Source organism: Suncus etruscus, chromosome 7 (assembly GCF_024139225.1).
Source record: "Suncus etruscus isolate mSunEtr1 chromosome 7, mSunEtr1.pri.cur, whole genome shotgun sequence".
In the NCBI taxonomy this organism is placed as follows: Eukaryota; Metazoa; Chordata; class Mammalia; order Eulipotyphla; family Soricidae; genus Suncus; species Suncus etruscus.
The window spans coordinates 53,359,381-53,385,103 of record NC_064854.1 but is presented as its reverse complement, the minus strand read 5'-3'; the positions used below and the strand labels follow the sequence as shown (position 1 = coordinate 53,385,103).

Sequence of the window (25,723 nt, the reverse complement as noted above, 5' to 3'; positions counted from 1 at the left end):
CATCCAGAGCTTGCGCTTACACTGCAGGTCTGTTTGTATGGGGACTCTTGAGTGGGTGTCATGGCAACATGGGCGCTGCCTGCTGGGAGGTGACTTGACTATGGGTTCCAGACACCTGTGCAGAGGATGAGACTCCACCCTGGTTTCCGGCCTGGGTGCAAGCCAAGCCTGGAGGGGTATATGGCAAGGGACGGGAGGTGCAGGGCAGGCCTGCCACCTCCAAGATTCTTTGCCCACAGATAGCAAATAGGTGAATAGTGACCAGATTCTGGTGACTTCTCCCAGAATACCCCCACTTCCCTACTCAGGGACCACGAGCCCCTCCCTCCTCACACACCCCTGGGGAGCTCTGGCTAGTGCTAGTGTGTGGGACTTCTGCAGTTTAAGAAGGTCTTGGCCTTGGATCCCCAGAGGTCCCTCTCCTCCTTTCCTTTTCTCCTTCACCTTCACCACCTCAAGGCTTTTCTCCACCCTCAGGATGAGGATGACTCCAGAAAGTTTCCAGCAGCACAGATCCCAGAAGTCAGGGTCATAACCTTGCTGCTTCTTTTCCTGCCCAGACTCTCACTGGGTTTTGGGGGCAGTGGTAAGGGGTGCAGGTCCTCCTTGCTCCTGATTCATCAGAGAAGAGAGAAGAGGAGAGGAGGGAGAGAAGAGAGAAGAAAGAGGAGAGGAGGGAGAGAAGAGAGAGGAGAGAAAAAAATGGAAGATGGAAGATGGAGTGGAGAGAGAGAGAGAGAGAGAGAGAAAGAGAGAGAGAGAGAAAAAGAGAGAGAGAGAGAAACTTTGGGAGGGGCCTTTGAACACACCGGGTGTGGCACCAACACCAACCACTGTCTGTATGTGCATATCTAGCTCTGTCTGTCTCTCCATGTGTATTTGTATATTGATCCCTGTCAACTCTCTGTGCAGTGACATAGCTCAGAGGGCTGGATGTGTGCCTTGCATATGAAGCCCCAAATTAGACCCCTGGCACTGCATGGCCCCCAAGGACTCCCAGGGTTGCTGAATTAGTTCTCAGGTCACCTGACATGGCTCCCTTCACCCCCGTCATATATTAAAGTGAGCCTCTGCCAGTCTATTTGTAGTTGTGTTCAGGGTGATTGTAGGACTTGCCATCCCCAAGCTGCCATGGTCTCTTGGAAACAACTCAATGAGGGGTGTCTGACAAGTGACACTTGTGTCTGCACGAGGGCACCAAGGCACTGCTCCATTGGGAAATGATCCCACAAGCAGGGTACACCATCATTTATGTCATTCTCTTTTGCAGGGGCTAGGAGATACAGGGACAGAACTTTAGAATCCCCTCCTGTAGCTTTTAGAGTGAGGCAGGGGCCCCCAATGCCCATCATAGTGCCCTGCTGCAGCTTCTAGCTCCTCCTCCCCAGTAAGTCTGTCTATCACTCCTCTGCTTTGTAGCTGAAACTCTGAAATTATCTCTTTCCTGGCATTTGCGTGTTCCCCTTCTGCCGATCACTGGTGAAATCTGCCCTTTAGCAGTTGGGCCGACCAGAAACAGAGCACTCCTGGGTACGAAGCTTAGCACAACTAACTGCCTACTGGAGTTGGAAGCAAATAGCCAAGGCCACACTTTTGGCCCTGTGACCCTTAGAACTGACCCCGGGGATTGTGGTGGTGGTGGTGGTGGTGGCAGCTTGCAGTAGAGGCTCCTGGCCACCAGGGGGCGGCACAGCCTTCTTTGTGGAGCAAAGAATTTCTGCATGTCCTCCCCAGCCTCTGCAAACAGCTGGCTGCCTCTGCTTAGACTCAAAAGCACCCCGAAAATTTAGGCATGAGGAAGAGGAGAGCGTGGGGGCACTGTCTTTCCTGGTAGGAAGTTCCATTAGGAGCTGCTGATGGGCAGGACTGACTGACGTGCCCACTTCTTCCCTCTGCTGATGCGGGGAGTAGGAATCGCTGGAAACTACTGTCCAGTTCAACGCACTGGGCTCACAGTCTATTAGAGCAAGCAATTTGGAGGCAATCAGCAGTCGCTTCTCACCTGAGCCCCCCTCCCTGATATACAAACAGCATATTTGTCCGCATTTACTCTCCATCCCCTCTGCTTCCTGCTGCTTATCCTGGGAACCGTTACCATCACCCCTGTTGGGAAGGTTTCCTGCCCTTTTCCTATGAGCAGGAAAACAAGTCTCAGCTCCCCCACCTACACTTTTCAGCAGTTTAGGTTGATATCTAGGTATGGTGTGAGGTATAGGATCCATCTCATTCTTTGCTTCTTTGTTTAGTTTGGGGGCCACACACAGTAGTGCTCAAGGGTCACTCCTGCTGTCACCCAAGGGACCCTGTGTAACGCCAGGGATTGGCTGCATGCTAGGCAAGATACTTTTTTTTTTCTTTTTTTTGGGGGGGGCACACCCGGCAGTGCTCAGGGGTTATTCCTGGCTCCAGGCTCAGAAATTGCTCCTGGCAGGCACAGGGGACCATATGGGGCGCCAGGATTCGAACCGATGACCTCCTGCATAAAAGGCAAACGCCTTACCTCCATGCTATTTCTCCGGCCCCAAGATACTTTTCTTTCTTTCTTTCTTTCTTTCTTTCTTTCTTTCTTTCTTTCTTTCTTTCTTTCTTTCTTTCTTTCTTTCTTTCTTTCTTTCTTTCTTTCTTTCTTTCTTTCTTTCTTTCTTTCTTTCTTCTTTCTTTCTTTCTTTCTTTCTTTCTTTCTTTCTTTCTTTCTTTCTTTCTTTCTTTCTTTCCTTCCTTCCCTCCCTCCCTCCCTCCCTCCCTCCCTCCCTCCCTCCTTCCTTCCTTCCTTCCTTCCTTCCTTCCTTCCTCTTTCTTTCTCCCTCCTAGCTCTCAGAACTTACTCCTAGCTCTGTGCTCAGTAATCACTCCTAGTGGTTTCAGAAGACCATCTGGAATCAGAAAGCCCTCTTCGATGTGCTACTACTGTAGTCCCAGATCTCTAATTCCAGTACTGCACTAACAATTGAAATCCTGGATATCCATCTTTGGCTGGAGACTGGCCCTCATGTCTTTGTGGGTATCTTGGGATCCATATCAAAGGGTATTTGACTATGAAGCTCAGACTTATTTTGGACCCTTTTATTTGGGGGGGGCATACCGAGAGGTGCTCAGAGTGTTACTCTGACAGGCTTAGGGGACTATTCCCTTCCTCCAGTTCCATATGCTAATCTCAACTGGATGGTCAGATCCACCCATAGCTAGAAGGGGTCTTCAGTTGATAATTAAGGGGTTGCCTGGGAGGAGGGGAAAGAGCAGCTGCAGGAGAGATCTTAGAGGGCAGCTAGGAGAGTCTGCATGAAAATCTTACCTTAGAAGCCATGTGGGGAAATGCACATGGTGGCTAGGACTGTGAAAAAAAGTTGAATAACTCCTAAAACTTCAATTGACTACCTGGAACCTACAGACTTGCTGGGCAAAGGAGCTACAGGCGCCAGACCAAGCCGAGAAAGGCCTCACACCCCACCTTAGGAATCTATAATTTATATTTAGTCAACAGGGGACCATGTGGATACCAGGGATTGAACCCAGGTTGGTCTCATGTTGGCCGCATGCATGGCAAACATCCTACTGCTGCTGTGCTGTCTTATCGCTCTGGCTCTGGAATCTTTCTTTTGACCAAAGTGTCATGAGGCCTGTTCTCATATAAACAAAACAACTTACATAGAAAAAAAGGCACAAAATAACTATAGCTCTACATGGTGGTGTTTTTTTGTTTTTGTTTTGTTTTTTGGGTCACACCGGGCAGTGCTCAGGGGTTATTCTTGTCTCTACTCTCAGAAATTGCTCCTGGCAGGCTTGGGGACCATATGGGATGCCGGCATTAGTACCACCATCCTTCTGCATGCAAGGCAAACGCCCTATCTCCATGCTATCTCTCTGGCCCCAGCTCTACATGTTTTTGATTGAAAAATACATGCAAAGAGGATTAATAGAATCTCTCTCACTGTCACTATTAGTAGGGTTTTTTGTTTTGTTTTGTTTTGTTTTTGCTTTTTGAGCCACACCTGGTGACGCTCAGGGGTTACTCCTGGCTATGCTTGGGAGACCATATGGGACGCCGGGGGATTGAACCAGTCTGTCCTAGGTTATTGCATGCAAGGCAAATTCTCTACCGCTTGCACCACCGCTCTGGCCCCAAGATATGATAAATTCTTTTTTTTTTTTTTTTTTGGTTTTTGGGCCACACCTGTTTGATGCTCAGAGGTTACTCCTGGCTTGGGGGGACCATATGGGACGCCTGGGGATCCAACCACGGTTTGTCCTATGCTAGTGCTTGCAAGGCAGACACCTTACCTCTAGCGCCACCTCTCCGGCCCCCAAAATATGATAACTTCTTTAAAAATTTATTTATTTATTTATTTTTGGTTTTTGGGTCACACCTGGTGGTGCTCAGGGGTTACTCCTGGCTGTCTGCTCAGAAATAGCTCCTGGCAGGCACAGGGGACCATATGGGACACCGGGATTCGAACCAACCACCTTTGGTCCTGGATCGGCTGCTTGCAAGGCAAATGCCGCTGTACTATCTCTCCGGGCCCTAAAAATGTATTTTTATTTAAACATCGTGGTTGGAAAGATAGCACATTGGTAGGGTGTTTGCCTTGCACGCAGCCAACCTAGGACGGAAAGTGGTTCTAATCCTGGCATCTCATATGGTCCTCTGAGCCTGCTAGGAGCGATTTCTGAATGCAGAGCCAACAGTAACCCCTGAGTGCCACCAGGTGTAACCCAAAAACAAAACAAAACAAAAAAAACACAGTAGTTACAAGATTATTTATACTATAGTTTTTTTCAGAATACGATAAATTCTTATATGCAGTGCCCTATTGTGCATACTTTATAATGCCTTGTTATCCATTGAAATGTATATAATTTTTATGGCTTTTATTTTCCTTTCTGTTTTGGGGCCACACCCAGTAGTGCTCAGGGGTTATTCTTTGACTCTTCTCTCAGGAATCACTTTTGGCAGTGTGGCCTGAAGACCATCTGGGATGCTGGAGATAGAATCTTGGTCAGCTACATGCAAACCAAGTGCCCTCCCACTGTACTCTATCACCCCATACACTTTTATTGTGACTTATCAGTTTGCTTGTGACATTAGCCAATGTAAATGATAAAATTGATGGATAAATTGACAAAAGATAAATTGTTACTTTAGCTAATACACTTTTTTTTTTTTTGGTTTTTGGGTCACACCCGGCAGCACTCAGGGGTTACTCCTGTCTCTATGCTCAGAAATCGCCTCTGGGGCCTGGAGAGATAGCACAGCGGCATTTGCCTTGCAAGCAGCCGATCCAGGACCAAAGGTGGTTGTTGGTTCGAATCTCGGTGTCCCATATGGTCCCCCGTGCCTGCCAGGAGCTATTTCTGAGCAGACAGCCAGGAGTAACCCCTGAGCACTGCCGGGTGTGACCCAAAAACAAAACAAAAAAAACAAACAGAAAATGCCTCTGGCAGGTTCAGGGGACCATATGGGATGCCAGGATTCAAATCACCGACCTTCTGCATGCAAGGCGAACACCTTATCTCCATGGTATCTCTCCGGCCCCATCTAATACAAATTGTTGAGATCATTTTGTGGGGGAGATTTTATGCTCAGAGGTTACTCCTATCTCTGTACTCAGAAGTCTCTCAATCCATTGAGCTGTCTCTCTTTTTACATGTTACAAAGCTATTCCTGGGCCTGGAGAAGTACAGCCTGTAGAGCACTTGCCTTACACATGACCAGCCTGGGTTCAACCCCCAGTATCTCATATGGTCCCTCAAGCCCCACCAGAAGGTCATGAAGGCCCCAGGGCCTGAAAGACTCTATTTAAAAATAAGTATCAGTGACTCTGAAGCAATGCAGAAGATGTGAGTAGGCTGGGGTGAGAGATCAGTTGCTATCCAGTATCTAGGGGAGTGGGGATAACTTTTTACAAACGAGATCTGGGCTGCAGGTCTGGCCTCGCCAGCAGCACCCTGGGCTCAGACTTGTTCTGCTGTGAGGTGGATCCGAGATAGAATCCTTGAGGCCTAAGTAGTGGGGTCACCCAAAGTGGCCCATCAGTTTACCTCCCCCTTCAGTGCCACCAGGCTTGGCCAGCTTGGCATTCTTTTGATGTTTTCAATTTTAGGGTCCTCCAACTCCATGGGGTCTGAGGAGGTCAAGCTCTGAACACAGAGAAGGATGCAATGGACTAATGTGCTGCCCATCATAAGGTTTCATCTGGGCACTGCAGGGAGGGGGTTTGCCCCCTACCCCCATCCAGCATAGAGCATGGCACAGCCCCCTAAGCACCACTGGGTGTGCCCCAAACCAAAATAAATAAAGAAGAAAAGTTCATTAAGAAGGAGAAAAAGGACTGAACTTGTGGTTTCCTGAGCCAAGCCAACATTGCTCTTAATAACAGGCTTTTCTGGGAAACATTGCTGTTTGGTTCGTTCCATGATTGTTTATGGGTCTTAGAGATAAACAATAGTCAGACCATCTTTCATGCTCCTACTAGGAAGTCTCCCCTCCCCTTTGTTTTGTTTTTATTTTGGGGACACACCCAGTTATACTTAGGACTTTACTCTTGGCTCTGCACTCAATGATCACTCCTGGCATGGCTCAGGGGACCATCTGGAGTGCTGAGGATTGAATTGCAATTGCAAGCACTCTGCTGGCTGTACTATTGCACTGCCCCCCCCCCACGTTGGAAAGTCTTTGTGTGTGTGTGTGTGTTTGTGTGTGTGTGTTCTTTATTGGGGGGGCACACAGTGTTGCTGAGGGGCTATTGCTGGCTCTGCTCAGGAGTGACCCCTGCTGGTGCTTGGAACTATGTGGTGCTGGGAATTGATTCAGGGCAAGCACTTTATCTCCTATTGTCATCCCTCTGACCTCCTAGCCTTTCTGTGTTTATTCTGAATTTGGGAGCCTCAACCAAAGCTCAAACATGAAGTCTTCATTGCCCATATGGAGGAGAGAGAATGAGAGTTTCTGTGCCTCAAAACACATACATGCATAAACATAAGCATGCAGCAGAGATAGTCCTGGATTGGATCAATCTGAGCTCCATATGGTCCCCCAAGCACTGCCAGAAGTGACACCTTTAGTGCAGAGCCAGGAGTCAGCCCTGAACACTGCCAGGTGGCCCCCAACACAAAACACAAATGCACAGCTGGAGACTTGGGGCTCTGAGGGAATCCCAACCTCAGCTTCATTGCTTCTTCATTTTTTTTTTGTTTGTTTTTGTTTTTGGCCCACACCTGGCGATGCTCAGGGGATACTCCTGGCTATCTGCTCAGAAATAGCTCCTGGCAGGCACGGGGGACCATATGGGACGTCAGGATTTGAACCGACCACCTTAGGTCCTGCGTCAGCTGCTTGCAAGGCAAAAGCCGCTGTGCTATCTCTCCAGCCCTCCTTTTTTTTTTAAGCTAGACTATTGGCACATTTTAATACTGTTACTGTTTCTTCTTCTTCTTCTTCTTCTTCTTCTTCTTCTTCTTCTTCTTCTTCTTCTTCTTCTTCTTCTTCTTCTTCTTCTTCTTCTTCTTCTTCTTCTTCTTCTCCTCCTCCTCCTCCTCCTTCTCCTTCTCCTCCTCCTCCTCCTCCTCCTTCTCCTTCTCCTCCTCCTCCTCCTCCTCCTCCTTCATCCTCCTCCTCCTCCTCCTCCTCCTCTACCTCCTCCTCCTTAAGTAAAAATCACTTTAACAGAGCTATTCATTTTCCTTCTTAAAATACCAGGCTGGAAAATGAGACTAAAACAGCCTTATTACATGTATTTAAATAAACCCTATTTCCAGATATTGAAAGGCATGTTTCTAAGTGTTCTGGAGAAAAGGGACTTTTTTTTTTTAGCTCAAGCAGATTGTTTTGTTTTAGAAACACTGAAGATGCAATATGGGAATCAGATTTGGCTTTTTACACAGGCTTTTAGAGGGAGGCTCAGTAGAAATGAGCTGACCAGTCAAGGCCGAGAGTTTTGTGAGGCCAGCACTTGGCAAAACTGAAGCTCACTCAGAGAAATCAATGATATGGGCTGGCGAGCCCTAAGTCAGAGGCTTCAGAAATGTGCTTGATTCCAGTTTGGTCCCTTGAAGGCAGAGAGATCATAGAAATTAAAATTGTATGAAAAGTTTTCTTGACCAAAAAATGTGACCTAATAAAATGAATGTAAGCTCATCTCGTTCCTTCCCACCCTCCTTCCCTCTTCCTCCCTCACTCCTTCCTTCCTCCTTTACTCTCTCCCCTTCCTCCCTCCTCCCATCCTCCTTCCCTTTCTCCTTCCCCCTCCTCCCTTCCCTCCTTCCCTCCCTCCTTCCTTCCTTCCTCCCTCCCTCCCTCCTTCCCTCCCTCCCTCCCTCCCTTCCTTCCTTCCTTCCTTCTTTCCTTCCTCCTTCACTCATGTCCCTTCCTCCCTTCCTTCCTCCCTTCCTCCCTCCCTCCCTCCCTCCCTCCCTCCCTTCCTCCCTCCCTCCCTCCCTCCCTCCCTTCCTTCCTTCCTTCCTCCCTCCCTCCCTCCCTCCCTCCCTCCCTCCCTCCCTCCCTTCCTTCCTTCCTTCCTTCCTTCCTTCCTTCCTTCCTTCCTTCCTTCCTTCCTCCCTTCCTCCCTCCCTTCCTCCCTCCCTCCCTCCCTCCCTCCCTCCCTCCCTCCCTCCCTCCCTCCCTCCCTCCCTCCCTCCCTCCCTTCCTCCTTCGTCCTTCCTTCCTTCCTTCCTTCCTTCCTTCCTTCCTTCCTTCTTTCCTCCCTCCCTCCCTCCCTCCTTCCTTCCTTCCTTCCTTCCTTCCTTCCTTCCTTCCTTCCTTCCTTCCTCCCTTCCTCCCTCCCTTCCTTCCTCCCTCCCTTCCTCCCTCCCTTCCTCCCTCCCTTCCTCCCTCCCTCCCTCCTTCCCTCCCTCCCTCCCTCCCTCCCTCCCTCCCTCCCTTCCTCCCTCCCTCCCTCCTTCCCTCCCTCCCTCCTTCCTTCCTTCCCTCCCTCCCCTCCTTTCCCCATTTATTTATTTCCAATATTTTATCCTGGCACTGCCAAAAGAAATAAGTAAGACCAATGTTTGTGACCAAGTTTTTTTTTTTTTTGGTTTTTCAGGCCACACCCGTTTGATGCTCAGGGGTTACTCCTGGCTAAGCACCAGAAATTGCCCCTGGCTTGGGGGGACCATATGGGATGCTGGGGGATCGAACCTCGGTCCTTCCTTGGCTAGCGCTTGCAAGGCAGACACCTTACCTCTAGTGCCACCTCACCGGCCCCCGTTTGTGACCAAGTTAAGGAAATAACCCTGAGGTGTATTGCCTCCTTGGAATAGAAACCCATCCCAGAAGTATTTGGAAAGGTGTCAGAGCTAAAAGATTAAAATGATTTGTTTTTAAAAATATTCTAAATTGGGACTGGAATGATAGCACAGCAGTAAAAATTTTTTTAAATTAGTTTAACATTCTTTATTTTGCTTGTTTGTTTGGGGGGGGCATACCAGATAGTGCTCAGGGCTCACTCCTGGCTCTGTACTCAGGAATCACTCCTGATAGTGCTCCTGGGATACTGGGAATCAAACTGGGCTGGTTTTGTGCAAGACAAACACTCTTCCTCTCTGTCCTATTGCTCTAGCCTTCATTTTAAAATTTCTTTTTTTGTTTGTTTTTGGGCCATACCTGGCAACATTCAGGGGTTAGTGCATTAAACAATCAGGTCTCTGTATTCAGAAATTGCTCCTGCCAGGCTCGGGGGACCATATAGGATGCTGGGGATCCAACTCAGATCTGTCCTGGGTCGACCACATGCAAGATATATGCCCTACTGTTGTGTTATCCCTCTGGCCACTTCAGTCTAAAATTCTTAAGTGCTTAGGGGCTATAAGCATTGTCATGAATTAAAGCACTAAGAGTGTTTTTCAGGGGCCGGGCGGTGGCGCTGGAGGTAAGGTGCCTGCGCTAGCCTAGGACGGATCACGGTTCGATCCCCCGGCGTCCCATATGGTCCCCCAAGAAGCCAGGAGCAACTTCTGAGCGCATAGCCAGGAGTAACCCCTGAGCATCACAGGGTGTGGCCCAAAAACCAAAAAAAAAAAAAAAGAGTGTTTTTCAATAAATAAAATTGGTATTTAAGGCTTATTCTAATTAGCATTTAAATGTAAGAATTAATGGGGGAAATCTACATTTCACATATTAAAAAAAGAAAAAGGCAGGACCTTTCCATGCTGGCTGGTGTCTGCTGTAGAAGTAGAGTTGGCTGATTTTGAATCTTCTTGGGCATGGACCACTGGGCCTGCTGCTCACCAGGGCTGGGCCTCTGGAGGCTACGCGCTAGCTTTATCAGAGCCGGATGACAGGCTCTCCTCCAGGGCCCTGAATGTCCTTGTCATAGGCACGCTTTGAAGTCTCAGCCCTATATCAGGCCCCAAGTGTGAGCTAGGGCAGGCGAGAAAGAGATGCAGCCACTGGCCCATGTACTCTTGGCTCTGTTGACTCTTTAGCAGCAAGCTGGAGGGAGGTGCCAGGAATGATAAGAACCAGGACTGAGGAGCCCACAGCTCTTTTGTTTATGCAGAGGAATAAGGCCATGGGGGACTGGCCTTTCTCTCCTCCTTTCCTTGGGAAGTTTGATAACAGGAGAAAGGAACGTGCAGAGAAGTGACAGTAGTAGAGTTAAGTTATGTCTCTAAATAAGCAAGAAGCAATATATATGCATATTTGGTTTTTGGGGTCACACCCAGCAATGCTCAGGGATCACTCATCATTGTGGGACTCCAAGGGTCATATAGGATGCTGGGGATTAAACCTGGGTCTTCTGCATGTATGGCAATAGCCTTACCACTGTACCAAGGAAGCAACACATATAGACACACACATTTCTGTCTTTGCTTGCTTGTTTGCTTGTTTTGGGGCCACACCCAGCAATGCTCAGTGTTTACTTCTAACTGTACAATAAGGAATTAGTCCAGATTAGATGCTGGGGATTAAATTCTGGTTGGAGATCAGGTTTCGATCAACTGTATATAAGGCAAATGCCCAACTCACAGTCCTATCCAGCCCAGGAAGCAACCCTTTGATGGAACTTTATTTTATTTTATTTTATTTTTGGTTTTTGGGTCACACCCAGCAGCCCTCAGGGGTTACTTCTAGCTTTTTGCTCAGAAATCTCCTGGCAGTCTGGGGGACCATATGGGATGCCGGGATTTGAACTATCGACCTTCTGCATGCAAGGCAAACACCTTATCTTCATGCTATCTCTCCGGCCCCAGGAACTTTATTTTTTGTTGGTTTGTTTGTTTGTTTTTTTTTTTTAGGCCACACCTTGTAGGTGCAGAGTTCACTCCTGGCTCTGTGCTCAGTAGTTACTCTTGGTAGGGCTTGGGGGACTATATGGGATGCTGCGTACTGAACCCTAGTTGACTGGGGGCAAGGCAATTAAATGTCTTAACCCTTGTCCTACCTCTCTGAATTGTTTCATTGGAAGAGCTGAATGACTTAATGTTAGAAACATTTAGATGAATAAACCTAATAAAATGTGTATTTGATGTTCAATGAAGAAAATTGGCTTTGAATTTCCTTAAAGTCAAACTTAAGGAGAAATGAGTTGTGTACATTCTCAGGGGGATGAGAGAGTGATGTTCCAGAGGAAGATGGTCCTTCCCAACATGACCTTTGTGGTGGGGTCAGTGAACCCACTGAGGGTCAAGGCTTAATGGGCCACTGTCAGGATGGCAAATGAGCTCTTGAGATAATCAGAGGACCCAAAAGGGAACAGTGATCTGGGCGGATTCGGGGCGAGAGGCCAGGATGGAGCTGCCTAGAACAGAGGGTCAGAACTTGATAACCCTTCTGCATTGTCAGCCTTGAGTGAAAGCTGGGGTGGGGGTGAGCAGGGCTGGGCTTTCTGGGCAGTGGGCCAGGCTGGTGGAGCTGGCATTAAAGGAGCCTCTTCCCACTTGATTTTTCAGTCCACTCATGGTGTGGAGCATTCAGCATCTGCTGTAACCAGATGCTGAATTTTCTGTGAACAGGAGCATGGCTCATTTTGGTGGGGAGGTATATGGAGGGATTCATGTGTGCAAATGTACGTGTGTGCCTAAGCACACAAATGTGCATGCATGTCTGTGAGTGTGCATATGCTTGGATGCACATGGTGCTGGGGATAGAACCAAGACCTCTCATGTGCAGGTCAGATGCTGCAGCCCTGTTGGCTCAGCCTGTGCTGAAGTAGCCCTACCTGCTCTTTCCGTGTGGGGGTTGGGAGCCCCTCTCCAGTTCTGCTCTGCTCTCAGGTGCTCAGCTAGACCCCACACCCCACTTAACCACATTTTATACCTCTCTCACTAGCCCCCCAGGTCCCACATTGAGACGAGTTCTGAGCTGAGCCAGCCCCATGTCACCTGCACCCTAGAACCACACGTCAGTCGCCCCTGAGCTCTTCTTTCAGAGGCTGCACTAGGCCTGGACTCAACTTGAGACCTTCTCCGGGTTGAAGGCTGTGGGGGCAGTGCCAGGGATCTCATGATCTCTCCTTAGCTGCTTCTCTCACTTCCAGTTTCTGGTATTGGGGGAGGAGTGCGCAGACAGCACTGAGGGGCCTCAGGGGCTTTTCCTGATGCATGTCCATGTGGATGTGCATACATGTGCACACACATGCTTTTACATCCAGACATTTGGGCACACGTTCACTGTAGGTGTACGCACATGTACAGCCCCGTGGATGTGCAGGCATGTGCATACATGTGCTCTCACATCCAGGCACATGTGCATTCATGTGCAGGTATGTGCAGCAGATGTACATATAGAACACATATGTGTGGGTGCACAAATGTGCAGGTACATGTGCATTCCTGTGCAGATGTATGGATTGCATAGTGTGTGTGTGTATGTGTTTCTGTGTGCATGTGTATGCAAGCCTTTGGTGCTGGCTTCAAGCTGCATGTGCACCGTATCTCAGAGCCTGTCCCACCTGCAAGTGCTGCTCCCAACTCTCAGTTTCTCCTGAAGTGGGGCTGCCCGTCCTCCCCTCCCTCCTCTCACAGACTGGCAATGAGCAAACCTGCAGGCAGCTGCTGAGAGTCTCTCCCGAGTGAAGTGGCCCCAGCCAATGCTAGCTTTTGCTCTCACTCTCTCTTGCTCTACGCAGACAAAGGACCAGTGCATCGGCCTGACTTGTCGAATCCCAGGTGGTCCTAACTCAGGCCAGCATGTCTCATATCTCGCCATAGATCTCTGCACAGACATAGGCTGGAGCTGGGAGCAGGTGGGTTGGGTGAGGACAGGGCCCAGAGCTAAGGTTCTGGGGGTTCTACAGTGGGGGGTTGAGAGACTAGATGCTTGCGATTTCCACTTCTCTCAGCACTGGGCCATTTGGATTTGTGGCCTTTCCCCTGAGAACCTGCAGCTAGAGCCAAGGATCATGAAAACGGGAGGTGACGGGTACACCAGGGTAGGCTCTATGAAGAGCTCTTCAGAAAGGGTGTTGGTGTGGGCATGTGCCAAAACTGATCCTGTCCCCTGGGGCCCCCATGGGATGCCGGGGATTGAACCTGGGTCAGCTGTATGCAAGGCAAATGCCCTATCCACAGTTATATTGCTCTAGTCACAGCCAACTCCAGTTTTAATCATTCTCCATTGATGGATTTCTACCTTTTTTGGTGCTGGGATCAAACCTGGCCTCACACACACAAGGCCTCATCCCAGCCCTCTTAGTCACACTCACAACCCCCCTCCCTCCTTGCTGTGGCCATTTTCACCCTTGGCTGTGACTTGGGGGATGGCTCAGACACAGGAAGGGAAGGAATTCCATGATAGGCCAAAAGTGAGGCCACTGGGTGATGTTCCCTTGACAGTCCTGGAGTTGTTTTGGTTCTGAGCTGTGGCTCACTAATAGAGGTGACCTTCTACCCCACATGGGTGGGGTGGTGGTGCAGGTGTATTATCTGGGCACATTGGCATTGGCAGTGTCCTGGCCTCGAGGGCTCTGGCTACCAGCAGAGGACACACATATGGGTCCTAGTGGGGCCTTTCTTTCTGGGGCTGAGTGTGCCATCCTGGGGTCTGGGCAGCCACTCGGGCTGGGCATAGCTGGACAGAGACCAGGAAACAGCCGGGGACTCCTCTGAGTCTGTGGGGGTGAGTGCCCCTGTCAAGATCCTGCCCTGTGCCATCATATGGAAGAAGGTCTGTTGAGAACATGCCACACATTTCTTTTCTCTGCTCTGCTTTCTCCAGGGTGATGGATCATTCTAGTATGCTGAGACGTGGAGGATCCTAGGAGAAATCATAGGGTCCAGCCCTCTTCCCATTGGGCTATTTTTGTTTGTCTTGGGCCACACCCGGTGACACTCAAGGGTTACTCCTGACTATATGCTCAGAAATCACTCCTTTTTTTTTGGTTTTTCGGACCACACCTACTTGATGCTCAGGGGTTACTCCTGGCTAAGCGCTCAGAAATTGCCCCGGGCTTGTGGGGACCATATGGGACGCCGGGGAGATCGAACCTCGGTCCTTTTTTGGCTAGTGCTTGCAAGGAAGACACCTTACCTCTAGCACCACCTCGCCGGCCCCCAGAAATCACTCCTGAAGAAAAAAAAATTGCTCCTGCTTGAGGAACCATATGGGATGCCAGGGATCGAACCCAGGTTCATCCTGTATCAGCTGAGTGCAAGGCAAATGCTCTACCACTGCACTATCGCTCTGTGTCCCCCTCCCCCAATAGGGCTTTCTTTGTTTTATAGGAATCATACCTGGTGATGCTCAGGAGTTGTGCTTGGTTCTGTGCTCAGGGATCACTCTTGACGGTGCTTAGAGGACCCTATGGGATGACGAGGATTGAACCTGGGTTGGTTGTGTGTAGTGCAAGTGCTCTCCCCACTGTTCTAGAGTCCCAGCCACACATGCTTTTCTTTATCTCTTGTTTCCTCAGGCCACTGCACTTGGGAGTGCCCCAGCTGGGTTTTCAGGGGACGGTGATGGTCTGTGAAGGCAGAGGCCTTGGCACAGCTTAGGCTAGATGGATATACAGAGCCAGGAATGGAGTGAACTAGGAGGGAGGAAGAGGGTTTGGGCTCCCCAGGGAGGAGAAGCAGCAGAGAAACTGACAGCAAGAGGAAACTGTGAATAAAATGCTAAGAGACTTCTGCCGAACATAGGAAGCTACTGGAAGACCCAGAGTAGGAGGACAGAGAATTCAGGGAGGGACTGAAGCATCACAGGAGGGCTGGCACCGTGATGGGAGCTGGCTTGGCTCATAAGAATGGCCTATGAAAATAGAAGTCTTTGATAAACTCAACAGAAACAACATAGGGGGGCCGGGCGGTGGCGCTGGAGGTAAGGTGCCTGCACTAGCCTAGGACGGATCACGGTTCGATCCCCCCGCGTCCCATATGGTCCCCCAAGAAGCCAGGAGCAACTTCTGAGCGCATAGCCAGGAGTAACCCCTGAGCATCACAGGGTGTGGCCCAAAAACCAAAAAAAAAAAAAAAAAAAAAAAAAAGAAACAACATAGGAATCAGAGTTTCAGAGACCCAGGAAGAGAATGATAATAATAAGAGGAGTAGGAGGAAGATTGAGAGGAGGAAGAGGAGGAAAAAGAGGAATAAGAAGAAGCAGAAGAACAAGGAGAAGAGTAAGAAAAAGGGGAAGGAGAAGAGGAAGAAGAAAAAGAAGAGGAGGAGGAAGAGAAAAAGAGGAAGAAGAGGAGGAAGAAGAGAGCAAGAAAAATGGGGAAGGAGAAGAGGAAGAAGAAAAAGAGGAGGAGATGGGGCCGGTGAGGTGGCACTAGAGGTAAAATGTCTGCCTTGCAAGCGCTAGCCAAGGAAGGAGTGCTAGCCAAGGAAGGACCTCGGTTCGATCCCCAGTGTCCCATATGGTCCCCCAAAGCCAGGGGCGATTTCTGAGCACTTAGCCAGGAGTAACCCCTGAGCATCAAAGGGGTGTAGCCCCCCCCCAAAAAAAGAAAAAGAGGAGGAAGAAGAGAAAAAAGAGGAAGAAGAGAAGAAGAGAAGGAGGAAGAAGAGGAAGAGAATAAGAAAAAAGGGGAAGTTCAAATCCAGGTGCCCCCTCCAAAAAAAAAAAAAAAAAAGAAAAGTAAAAAGGGGAAGGAGAAGAGGAAGAAGAAAAAGAAGAGGAGGAGGAAGAAGAGAAAAAAGAGGAAGAAGGGGGCCGGAGAGATAGCATGGAGGTAAGGCATTTGTCTTTATGCAGAAGGACGGTGGTTCGAATCCTGGCATCCCATATGGTCTTCTGAGCCTGCCAGGGGTGATTTCTGAGCATAGAGCCAGGAGTAACCCCTGAGCGCTGCCAGGTGTGACCCAAACACCAAAAAAAAAAAAAAAAAAAAAAAAAAAAGGAAAAAGAAGGGGAAGAAGAATAGGAAGCAGAAGAAGGGGAAGAAGGGTAAGAAAAAAGAGAAGAGTAAGAAGAAAAAGAAGAGGAGGAAGAAGAGAAAGAAGAAAAAGAAAAGATAAAAGAAGACAAGTACCTCCTACCCTAGCAGCCTGGGGGGGTGATGGTGGGGGATATGGGTTGCAGAAAGGGAACGGGGAAGTGGGGAGGACAAATTTGGTGGTGGGTATTCCCCTGATTCAATGTTAATATGTACCTAAAATCTAATGTGAAAGATATGTAAGCCACTATGATCAAAATAAAAATTAAAAAAAAAAGAAGACAAGAAAAGAGGAGGAGGAGGCTAGGGACATTGTTCAATTTGTAGAGCAGATGACTTAGAGGTGTCATGCCTAGATTTGATCCCAGATGGTCTCATGTTCATGCTCTAATATTCTCATACATGTATGATTCGTGTATATCTGTATGTATAAAAATATGTGCTATACTTATGCATGCTCACATCTAATAAAGCAACTAAAAATAAACAAGAATGACCTAGACTTCCCCTCCCCCCAGTGTGCACCCGAGGGGGGCAGAGTGATATATCGCCCAGTGAGGAAGGTACTTGCCTTGAATGAGGCAGGCTCATGTTTGATCCCTGGCATCCCATACAGTCCCCTGAACACTGTCAGGAGTGATTCCTGAGTGCAGAGCGAAGAGTAAGGTCTGAGCATCGCTGGGTGTCCAGCCTCTCCCAGACAGTGCACCCTACATCAGCATCTTTTACCCAGTCCTGAGACTCCCACCTCCCAGCACACTGCCTAGCATCTGTGCTTGCCTGCAGCCCCTAATCCTTGTGGAGACATATCCATTCAGCTGCCCCATCTGTCCCCACATGGAGCTGGAGCTCCCCAGTTCTTCCTGAGGCTCATGGGAGCTCAGTCAGGACTCCAGGGTTTGGGCCAGTGTTTATGTTGGGTTCCCAACCCATGATTGATTTATGCTGGGGAAGGGTCTGAAGGACTTTGTTTTAGGAGTTGGTGAAGACAGGTACTGGGCAGACATTGGGGTGGATGGCACTGCAATCCAGGCATTGGGGTGCCCTTTTTCTTGCAGTGGGGGTGGGGGTGGCAGTCCAGAAGGGAGATGGTGTGGGGGCAACTCACTCTGGAGCTCACATGGCTGTGTCCTGTCAGTGACGCTTTCCAGCTCTGCTCCCACAGCCCAGCACCCTGCCAACCTCAGTCTTTTTTTTTTTTTTTGATGTTTTTTGGGTCACACCCGGCAATGTTCAGGGGTTACTCCTGGTTCTACATTCAGAAATCGCTCCTGGCAGGGGCCGGAGAGATAGCATGGAGGTAGGGTGTTTGCCTTGCATGCAAAAGGATGGGGTGGTTCGAATCCTGGCATCCCATATGGTACCCCGAGCCTGTCAGAAGCGATTTCTGAGCATAGAGCCAGGAGTAACTCCTGAGAGCTGCTGGGTATGATCCAAAAACCAAAACCAACCAACCAACCAACCAAACAAACAAACAAACAAACAAGAAATCGCTCCTGGCAGGCTCGGGGGATCATATGGGATGCTGGGATTTGAACCACCCTCCTTCTGTATGCAAGGCAAACACCCTACCTCCATGCTCTCTCTCCGGCCCCAACCTCACGGCTTTTTTCTGGTCCCAGCTGTTTCCTCACTCATGCCCATCTCAGCACAGTCATCCTATGTTCTTCCATTTTTTCTCTTCCATTTTTGTAAGAGGGTGGAGGGATGCACCTGGCTGTGTTCAGGGGTGACTCCTGGTTCTGTGCTCAGAATGTATTCCCAGGGGCCGGAGAGATAGCACAGTGGTAGAGTGTTTGCCTTGCATGCAGCTGACTCAGGACATCCCATATAGTCCCCTGAGCCTACCAGGAGTGATTTCTGAGTGCAGAGCCAGGAGTCACACCTGAGTACTGCCAGGTGTGACCCAAAAACCAAAAAAAAAAAAAAAAGAAAAAGAAAAAATTATTTCCAGCGGGGCTTGGGGGACCATATGGCATGCCAAGGATCCAACCCAGGTTGGCTGTGTATCAGGCAAACACCCTCCCTCTGGTGCTATCATCCAGCCTCAATATTTTATTTCTATCCATCTCAAGCATAGATTTCTCAGGGGAAAAGGATGGCAATAAATAGAACGTGATAAGCATAAAGAATTTGTGCTGATTGTTATTTTTATGTGATTTTTCTTTTATGTTTGTGTAGGGCCACACCTGGTAGTGGCCACATCCACTCAGTGGTTACTCCTGGCTCTGTACTAGGAATTACTCCAGTGGGCTCAGAGGAACCTATGTGGTAGTGGGAATGAACTGGATCAGTCACATACAATGCAAGTTTCCTAACTGCTGTTCTATTGCTCTGGGCCTGATTTGCTTATTTATTTATTTATTTATTTATTTATTTTGGTCACACCCGGCAATGCTTAGGGGTTACTCTTGGCTCTCCACTTAGGAATTCGTCCTGATGATCTTGAGGATCTAGATGAGATGCCAGGGTAGGCCCAGTACAAGGCTAGTGCCCTATCTTCTGTACTATCATTCTGGCCCCTTGTCTTTTTTTTTTTTTTTTTTAAACCACTCTGGGTTGAAAGGAAAGTTTCCAGGAAGTGGCTGGAGAATGTAGCATTGGAAATTTTTTTGTTTTTGTTTTTGAAATGATGTTTATAAATAGTGGGAGCTGTAGAAAAGATGAATGAGTTTAATCCCGAAGGAGAACAGGGACTTGATGGGCTGGGAAGAGAGGACTTTGAGCCTTGTGGGGAGCTCGACTCAGCAGAGGAGGATGAAGTGGCCACGAGGGTGGAGGCGATAGTAAGCGAATGACTCCAGGGAAACCTGAGCGGCCCAGGCCAGTGTCTCATCATTTCTGCCACAGCAGGGGAGGTGCTGTGGACAGGCATCTTCCAAACTAGTGGGGAGGGCAGTCCTTGACAGAGCAGAGCTGATGGGACTCAGCTGTCACAAGACTCCAAGACCGGTACCAGGGATCGAACTCAGGGCCTCGAATACATGTTCCCTGTGCTTCAGCCTCTGAGGGAGCTGTCGTCCCACCCACCTGTGGCTTCGGAGCTGAGGGTCCCACCTGGTGATGGGGACATGTGAGGGGTGGTGGGGTTTGTGTAGTCGCTGGCTCTTCTCCCCCCAGAGCCATGACTCATAAGCACTTGGGTTTGGGTACTGGCTGCTCCCCAACCCCCTTGATGCACCTGTCTGAACTTAGCCCTGGCACTGTGACCTGTGACCCATGACCAACTGGCTATCCTGTCCCTTGAGCCAGTACTGGAGGCTGCTGCTCTGGAGCCCAGACACTTCATCTTGGAAGATATACCTCTCTTTTTCCCTCTCTTCTACCCTCCCTTCCTTCCTCCCTCCCTCCCTCTTTTTTTTTTTTTTGGTTTTTGGGTCACACTCAGCAGTGCTCAGTGATCTGGCTGTACACTCAGAAATCACTCCTGGCAGGCTCAGGGGACCATATAGATGCTGGGATTTGAACTACTGTCCTTCTGCATGAAAGGAAAATGCCTTACCTTCATGCTATCTCTGTGGCCCCAAACTGAAAATTTCAAAACACTAGATGTAAAGGCAACATCTCCAAAGTAAATATACTGTGGGATCAGTTATTAAATGGAAATTGTAGATATCAGGAGATAAAATGGACAAAAATTTATATAAAAAGGAACTTGGGGAGTGGTGGCGTAAGTGGTAAGCCTTCTGCCTTCCCCGCGCTAGCCTGGGACAGACTGTGGTTCGATCCTCCGGCGTCCCATATGGTCCCCCAAGCCAGGAGTGATTTCTGAGAGCATAGTCAGGAGTAATCCCTCAGCGTCACCAGGTGTGGCCCAAAACCCCCCCCCCCAAAAAAAAAAAGGAACTTGGGGGAGGATGTGGAGAGAGAGAGTACAGTAGGAAGGGCACTTGTATGTGGCTGATTTGGTTTCTATAGCCGGCAGCCCAAATAGTCCCCTTGAAGCACTGTCAGGAGTGATTCCTTAGTGCAGAGCAGGAGTAATCTCTGAGTCCCATAGGGTGTGGCCCAAAAGCCAAACAAACTAAACAAATAAAGGGAATTAGGAGACTGCTATTCAAAGTGATAATTTCATGTGAGAAAAAAATCTGCAAAGGAGTATATACCTGACAGAATAGTCAGGTAGGCTATTTGCCTTACACATGGCATACCCGGGTTCGATCCTTGGCATCCCATAGGGTCCCCCAGCACTAGCAGGAGTGAGTCCTGAGTAGAGAGCTAGAAGTCAGTCACAGGCATACAGGCGTGTGTGCACCACACACACACACACACACACACACACACACACACACACACACACACTCTACCACCATCACCACCAAACAAAAACCTCAAGAGAAAAATAAAGCAACAAACTAGACATTAAAGATAGTAAAGAGTGCTCGCTTGGGCAGCACATATACTAAAATTGGAATGATACAGAGAAGATTAGCATGGCCCCTGTGCAAGGATGACACGCAAATTCGTGAAGCGTTCCATATTTTTCTTTCATGTGCAGTTTGCATGAGTAAACCATCAGAGAATAAATTTTATCTTTAAGTTAAAAAATGATAGTAAAGAACCAGAGACATTGTATAGCAAACAAGGTACTGGCTTTGCACATGGCAGACTTGGGTTTGATCTCTGCCATCTCATATGTCCCCTGAGCCCTTCCATGATTGATCTCTGAGCACAGAGCCTGAAGTAAGCCCTGAGCACCGCCAGGTGTGGCCCCAAACACAAAGATAATGCAGTTGAAGATGAAAGGGTGAAGCTCATGAACGCACAGCAGTAGAAGCTGCCCCAAATGACATTTAGACACATGAAAAAAATAGGCTGTGTGGCTGGGGATGTGACTCAGTGGCAAAGTACTTGCCTTGCATTTATGAGGCCCTGTGTTCCATCCATGGTTCTGAAAAAACCAAACTGGTGTTTCCTTATAGTGCTACCTATAAGTAAACACCATATTGACACATCTAAACTGTGATCTTAAGAAGAAGCAGCAAATAAAAAGGGATCATAAAAAATACTTGAATAAACTGTGGCCACTGTTTTTCATGTTTCACTTCAAATATATAGATTGGGACAAAGACAAACAGGGCTTGAGAGGTTTGCATCGCAAATGGCCTGCCTGGGTTCAATCTCTGCCACTGCTTATGGTCCCTGATAATGTTGACTGATTTTCAAAGGAAAACAATTCAAAGACAATGAAAGCCTAAGCACTGCCAGGAGTGATCCCTGAGCACTGTAGTCAGAAGTGAGTCCTAAGCACAGAGCCTGAGTACAGAGCTGGAAATGAGCCCTGAGCACAGAGCACAGAACCAGAAGTGAGTTTTGAGCATTCCCTGTGTGGCTCCCAAACGAAATCAAAATAAAATATATAGATGGAAGTGTTCTGTGAACATGAAGCTGGTATGGTATGTCGTCAGAAATCACACCAGGGCCTGGAGAGATAGCACAGTGGTGTTTGCCTTGCAAGCAGCCGATCCAGGACCTAAGGTGGTTGGTTCGAATCCTGGTGTCCCATATGGTCCCCCGAGTCTGTCAGGAGCTATTTCTGAGCAGACAGCCAGGAGTAACCCCTGAGCACCGCTGGGTGTGGTCCAAAAAACCAAAAAAAAAAAAAAAAAAAAAAAAAAAGAAATCACACCAAATACCTTAAGAAAACCTTGGAGGTCTATAGAAAAATAAAACATTACCCATGGAGGACAGCGATAGGGCATTTGCCTTGCACGTAGCTGATTCAAACAGATTGTGGTTCGAATCCCCACATCCCATATGGTCCCCCAATGCCTGCCAGGAGCAACGTTTGAGCACAGAGCCCTGAGTAACCTCTGAGCACCTCTGGGTGTGACCCAAAAACCAAAACCAAAACCAAAACCAAAAAAAAAAAAGAAACATTACTTGTGGAGGAAGAACAGATAGAAATCCCTAATATTTTCTTTCCTTTTGAAAATGCACACCCCACAATTTTCAGTGCACCTGGGTCTAGGAACCTAGGAATGTTCCTTTGCAGAAGTAAAAATAAACGTGTTATTCAATCTGGGAAGCCTTGGGCTTTGTGGCTGGCAGGATGTGGGGCCTGGGAAGGAGGTATAGCAGCTGCTGAGTGCACCCTGGACTTTTTTTTTTTGGTTTTTGGGACACACCTGGTAGCTCAGGGGTTACTCCTGGCTCTATGCTCAGAAATCACTCCTGGCAGGCTTGCGGGACCATATGGGATGTTGGGATTCGAACCACCGTCCTTCTGCGTGCAATGCAAATGCTTTACCTCCATGCTATCTCTCTGGCCCCACACCCTGGACTTTTGAGGATGCCCTTGATGGATGCCTATGCAGGGATGTGGAGAGGGTCTTGCTGGAGGGGGATTCCATGGAGGTCAGTAGTCCAGTCCCGGGGTTTTTCTCTGGAAGGCAGTGATGGGAAGCGGCTTTTGCTCACCTCTTTTCCCACCCATCATTTGAACATTCTCTTACGTGCGCGCACACACACACACACACACACACACAATTGTGCTCATGTCAGCTTTGTCAGCTTCATAGGTGTTATGAAATCGACATAAAATAGCAAACAAACAATTCCCCCAAACCCAGAATTGTGTTTCAGTGTTCCTGGCCAGGACATGGTCTGGGGGGACTCTGGGGAGACCATGTGTTTTGGACATACTTTGGATCACTCTTGATCATGGGGTCAGCAATTGCTCTGGGGCGTGAGTGGATCCATCATCTTCCTCTCGGAGACAACTTGTGGATGCCCTGTCTTCCTTTATTCCCTGGGATCTTTTTTTGTTTGTTTGTTTTTGTTTTTGGGCCACACCCGGTGGTGCTCAGGGGTTACTCCTGGCTGTCTGCTCAGAAATAGCTCCTGGCAGGCACGGGGGACCATATGGGACACCGGGATTCGAACCAACCACCTTTGGTCCTGGATCGGCTGCTTGCAAGGCAAACGCCACTGTGCTATGTCTCCGGGCCATCCCTGGGATCTTAATACAAGGCATTGCTTGCCAGGAGCCATCTTGTGGAGTCAAATTTGCCTTTTCACCTCCCTACCCCGCCAACCCTAACCCCAAGGTTATTATAATTCAGATAATATTTTTGGTGAAAACTTTGACTGTGAGACCAAAAGGCAAAGAAAGACCAAGAAGCTGAATCCCAAGTATAGCCAATCCCTGGATTGGGGTGCAGCTTGTCACCTCCCCTTCCCTAGAGAGTGGGGCTCCCCAACTCTGGCACTAATGTGCCAGACTCCTACAGACTCTGAAAACTATTTCCATTCTAGGTTCCTGTTGGATAGGAGGTAAATCAGTGGGGGCATGTGTGGAATTTCTACTTGCCCACTAGTGGGTCTACAAGGACCTGGAGTGGAAGGTAAATTTTAGTGGCCTATGGTAGGCAGAAGAGAGGGGTAAGGGGAGCACATCCATCCAGACAGCTTGGGTTCATGTCCAGGCTCACAACCCATACTCTTCTCTTCTCTTCTCTCATGGACATCAACTAGCTTGAACTGGCTTCTCTGATCCTGCATCCTTTCCTTCATGATTTACTTCTGGGAGGACTGGGGTGGCCTGAGCACTGCTGGGTCTAAGCATCAAACCATTCTCTGGGTTGATGATGAATGTCTGAGTGGCTCCTGAGCACTGCTTGGGAGCCCTCTTCCTCACTCTTAAAGAAAATAAAGCTTGTATTCCTTTATTTTAGGGGTGGAGTTTAGGCCACACCAAGTAGTGCTCATGGCTTACTCCTGACTCTGTGCTCAGGGGTCATTCCCGGTGGTGTTGGGGATTGAACCAGGATTGGTATGTGCAAGGCAAGGGTCTGAAACCTTGTGCTGTCTATCTGTTCAACCCCTTGGTATTCTGCTTTTTAGAGTCTCAAAAGAATGAAAAGTAATCCAGTCCCTTTGTCCAAATTGGTGTAAATACAAGAACAGGACCTTGATCTGGGAGCTTCTCAGCTTCAGTAGTGGGTGAAAAGGATGCTTTAGTTCAGGACAAAAAATATCTCTCCCATGTCCAGAATCAGCACCCACATGATCTGCTTGGGTTGTCAAGTATATGGAGCTTGGCATGACCATAAAGCACGTGGTGTGATCATACGAGGCTTGGTGTGATCATACAGGGCCCACAGCTAGTACTTTTTGGGCTCCCTGGATCACTGCTGTGGAGCCTCCCAGCTCTCAATTAATGTGATGTGATGGTGTCTGTTTTTTGGTCTTTATCTTCCTGCCATGGTCATACTATTTTGAAATGAATCTGTGGGCTGACTGTCATTTTGTTTGTTTTGTGTCACAGCTGGCGGCACTCAGGGGTTACTCTTGGCTCTGCGCTCAGAAGTTGGTCCTGGCAGACTTGGGGGACCATATGGGATGATGGGACTCGAACCAGGGAAATATATAACTTTTTTTTTTTTTTTTTGCCACACCTGGTGACGCTTAGGGGTTACTCCTAGCTATGCACTCAGAAATTGCTCCCTACTAGGGGCTGGAGATAGCACAGCGGCATGGCTTTTGCCTTGCATGTAGCTGATCTAGGACAGATGTGGTGTGCCCAAAAACAACAAGAACAGGGACCAGAGAGATAGCATGGAGGTAAGGCGTTTGCCTTGCATGCAGAAGGATGGTGGTTCAAATTCCGGCATCCCATATGGTCCCCTGAGCCTGCCAGGAGCGATTTCTGAGCGTAGAGCCAGGAGTAACCCCTGAGCGCTGCTGGGTGTGACCCAAAAACCAAAAACGAAAAACAAAAAAACAAAAATAAGAAATTGCTCCTAACTTGGGGAATCATATGGGACTCCAGGATTTGAACCATGCCCAACTGCTATGCTATCTCGCTATCCCTCTTGCTGGCTCTGTCATTTTGAAATAATGTTTCTTTTTTATTTATTTATTTATTTATTTATTTTTGGTATTTTGGGCCACACCCGGTGAACGCTCAGGGGTTACTCCTGGCTATGTGCTCAGAAATCGCTCCTGGCTTAGGGGACCATATGGGACTCTGGGAGATTGAATGCGGTCCACCCTATGGCTTGCACCACTGCTCTGGCCCTGAAATAATGTTTCTTCCTTAAAGAATTGGGACAACCTTAGGATCTAGATTGAGAATTATCAGTGGCTGCGGCAGTGAGAGGCTATCTTCTTATTGTGTTAATACATGCACACACATGCACACATATGCACATGCATGCCTGCATGCACCAGGCAAGATGCAGTGAAATTCCCCTTTGGGTGAGGACTTTAAGCAACCACAGTGCCTCTACCCTGGGACCATGTGCAGACACGTCTCTGACCATGGAGGCCATCAGGGTGCCCAGGTGACACTTGTACAATTGCCCTTGGGCTGAGCTCTGGATCTAAGACATGCTCTTTCAGTTCTCAGTTGAAAATAGTGGGATCTGGCTGCAGCAATGGGGGAAAAATAATCTCTGGAGGGTGTGGAGGGTTCT

At 48.5% G+C, this 25,723-nt stretch overlaps 1 protein-coding gene and 1 non-coding gene across 3 annotated transcripts in view; both read left to right on the top strand.

Moving 5' to 3' along the window:
• The window catches only part of RGL1 (ral guanine nucleotide dissociation stimulator like 1), a 115,348-nt gene that overhangs the window by 13,631 nt on the left and 75,994 nt on the right, over positions 1 to 25,723 (top strand). The gene's annotated exons all lie outside the window — the stretch shown is intronic.
• Positions 20,683 to 20,789, top strand: LOC126015054 (U6 spliceosomal RNA). The gene has a single exon (XR_007497957.1). It is a non-coding gene; the product is annotated as a U6 spliceosomal RNA (small nuclear RNA).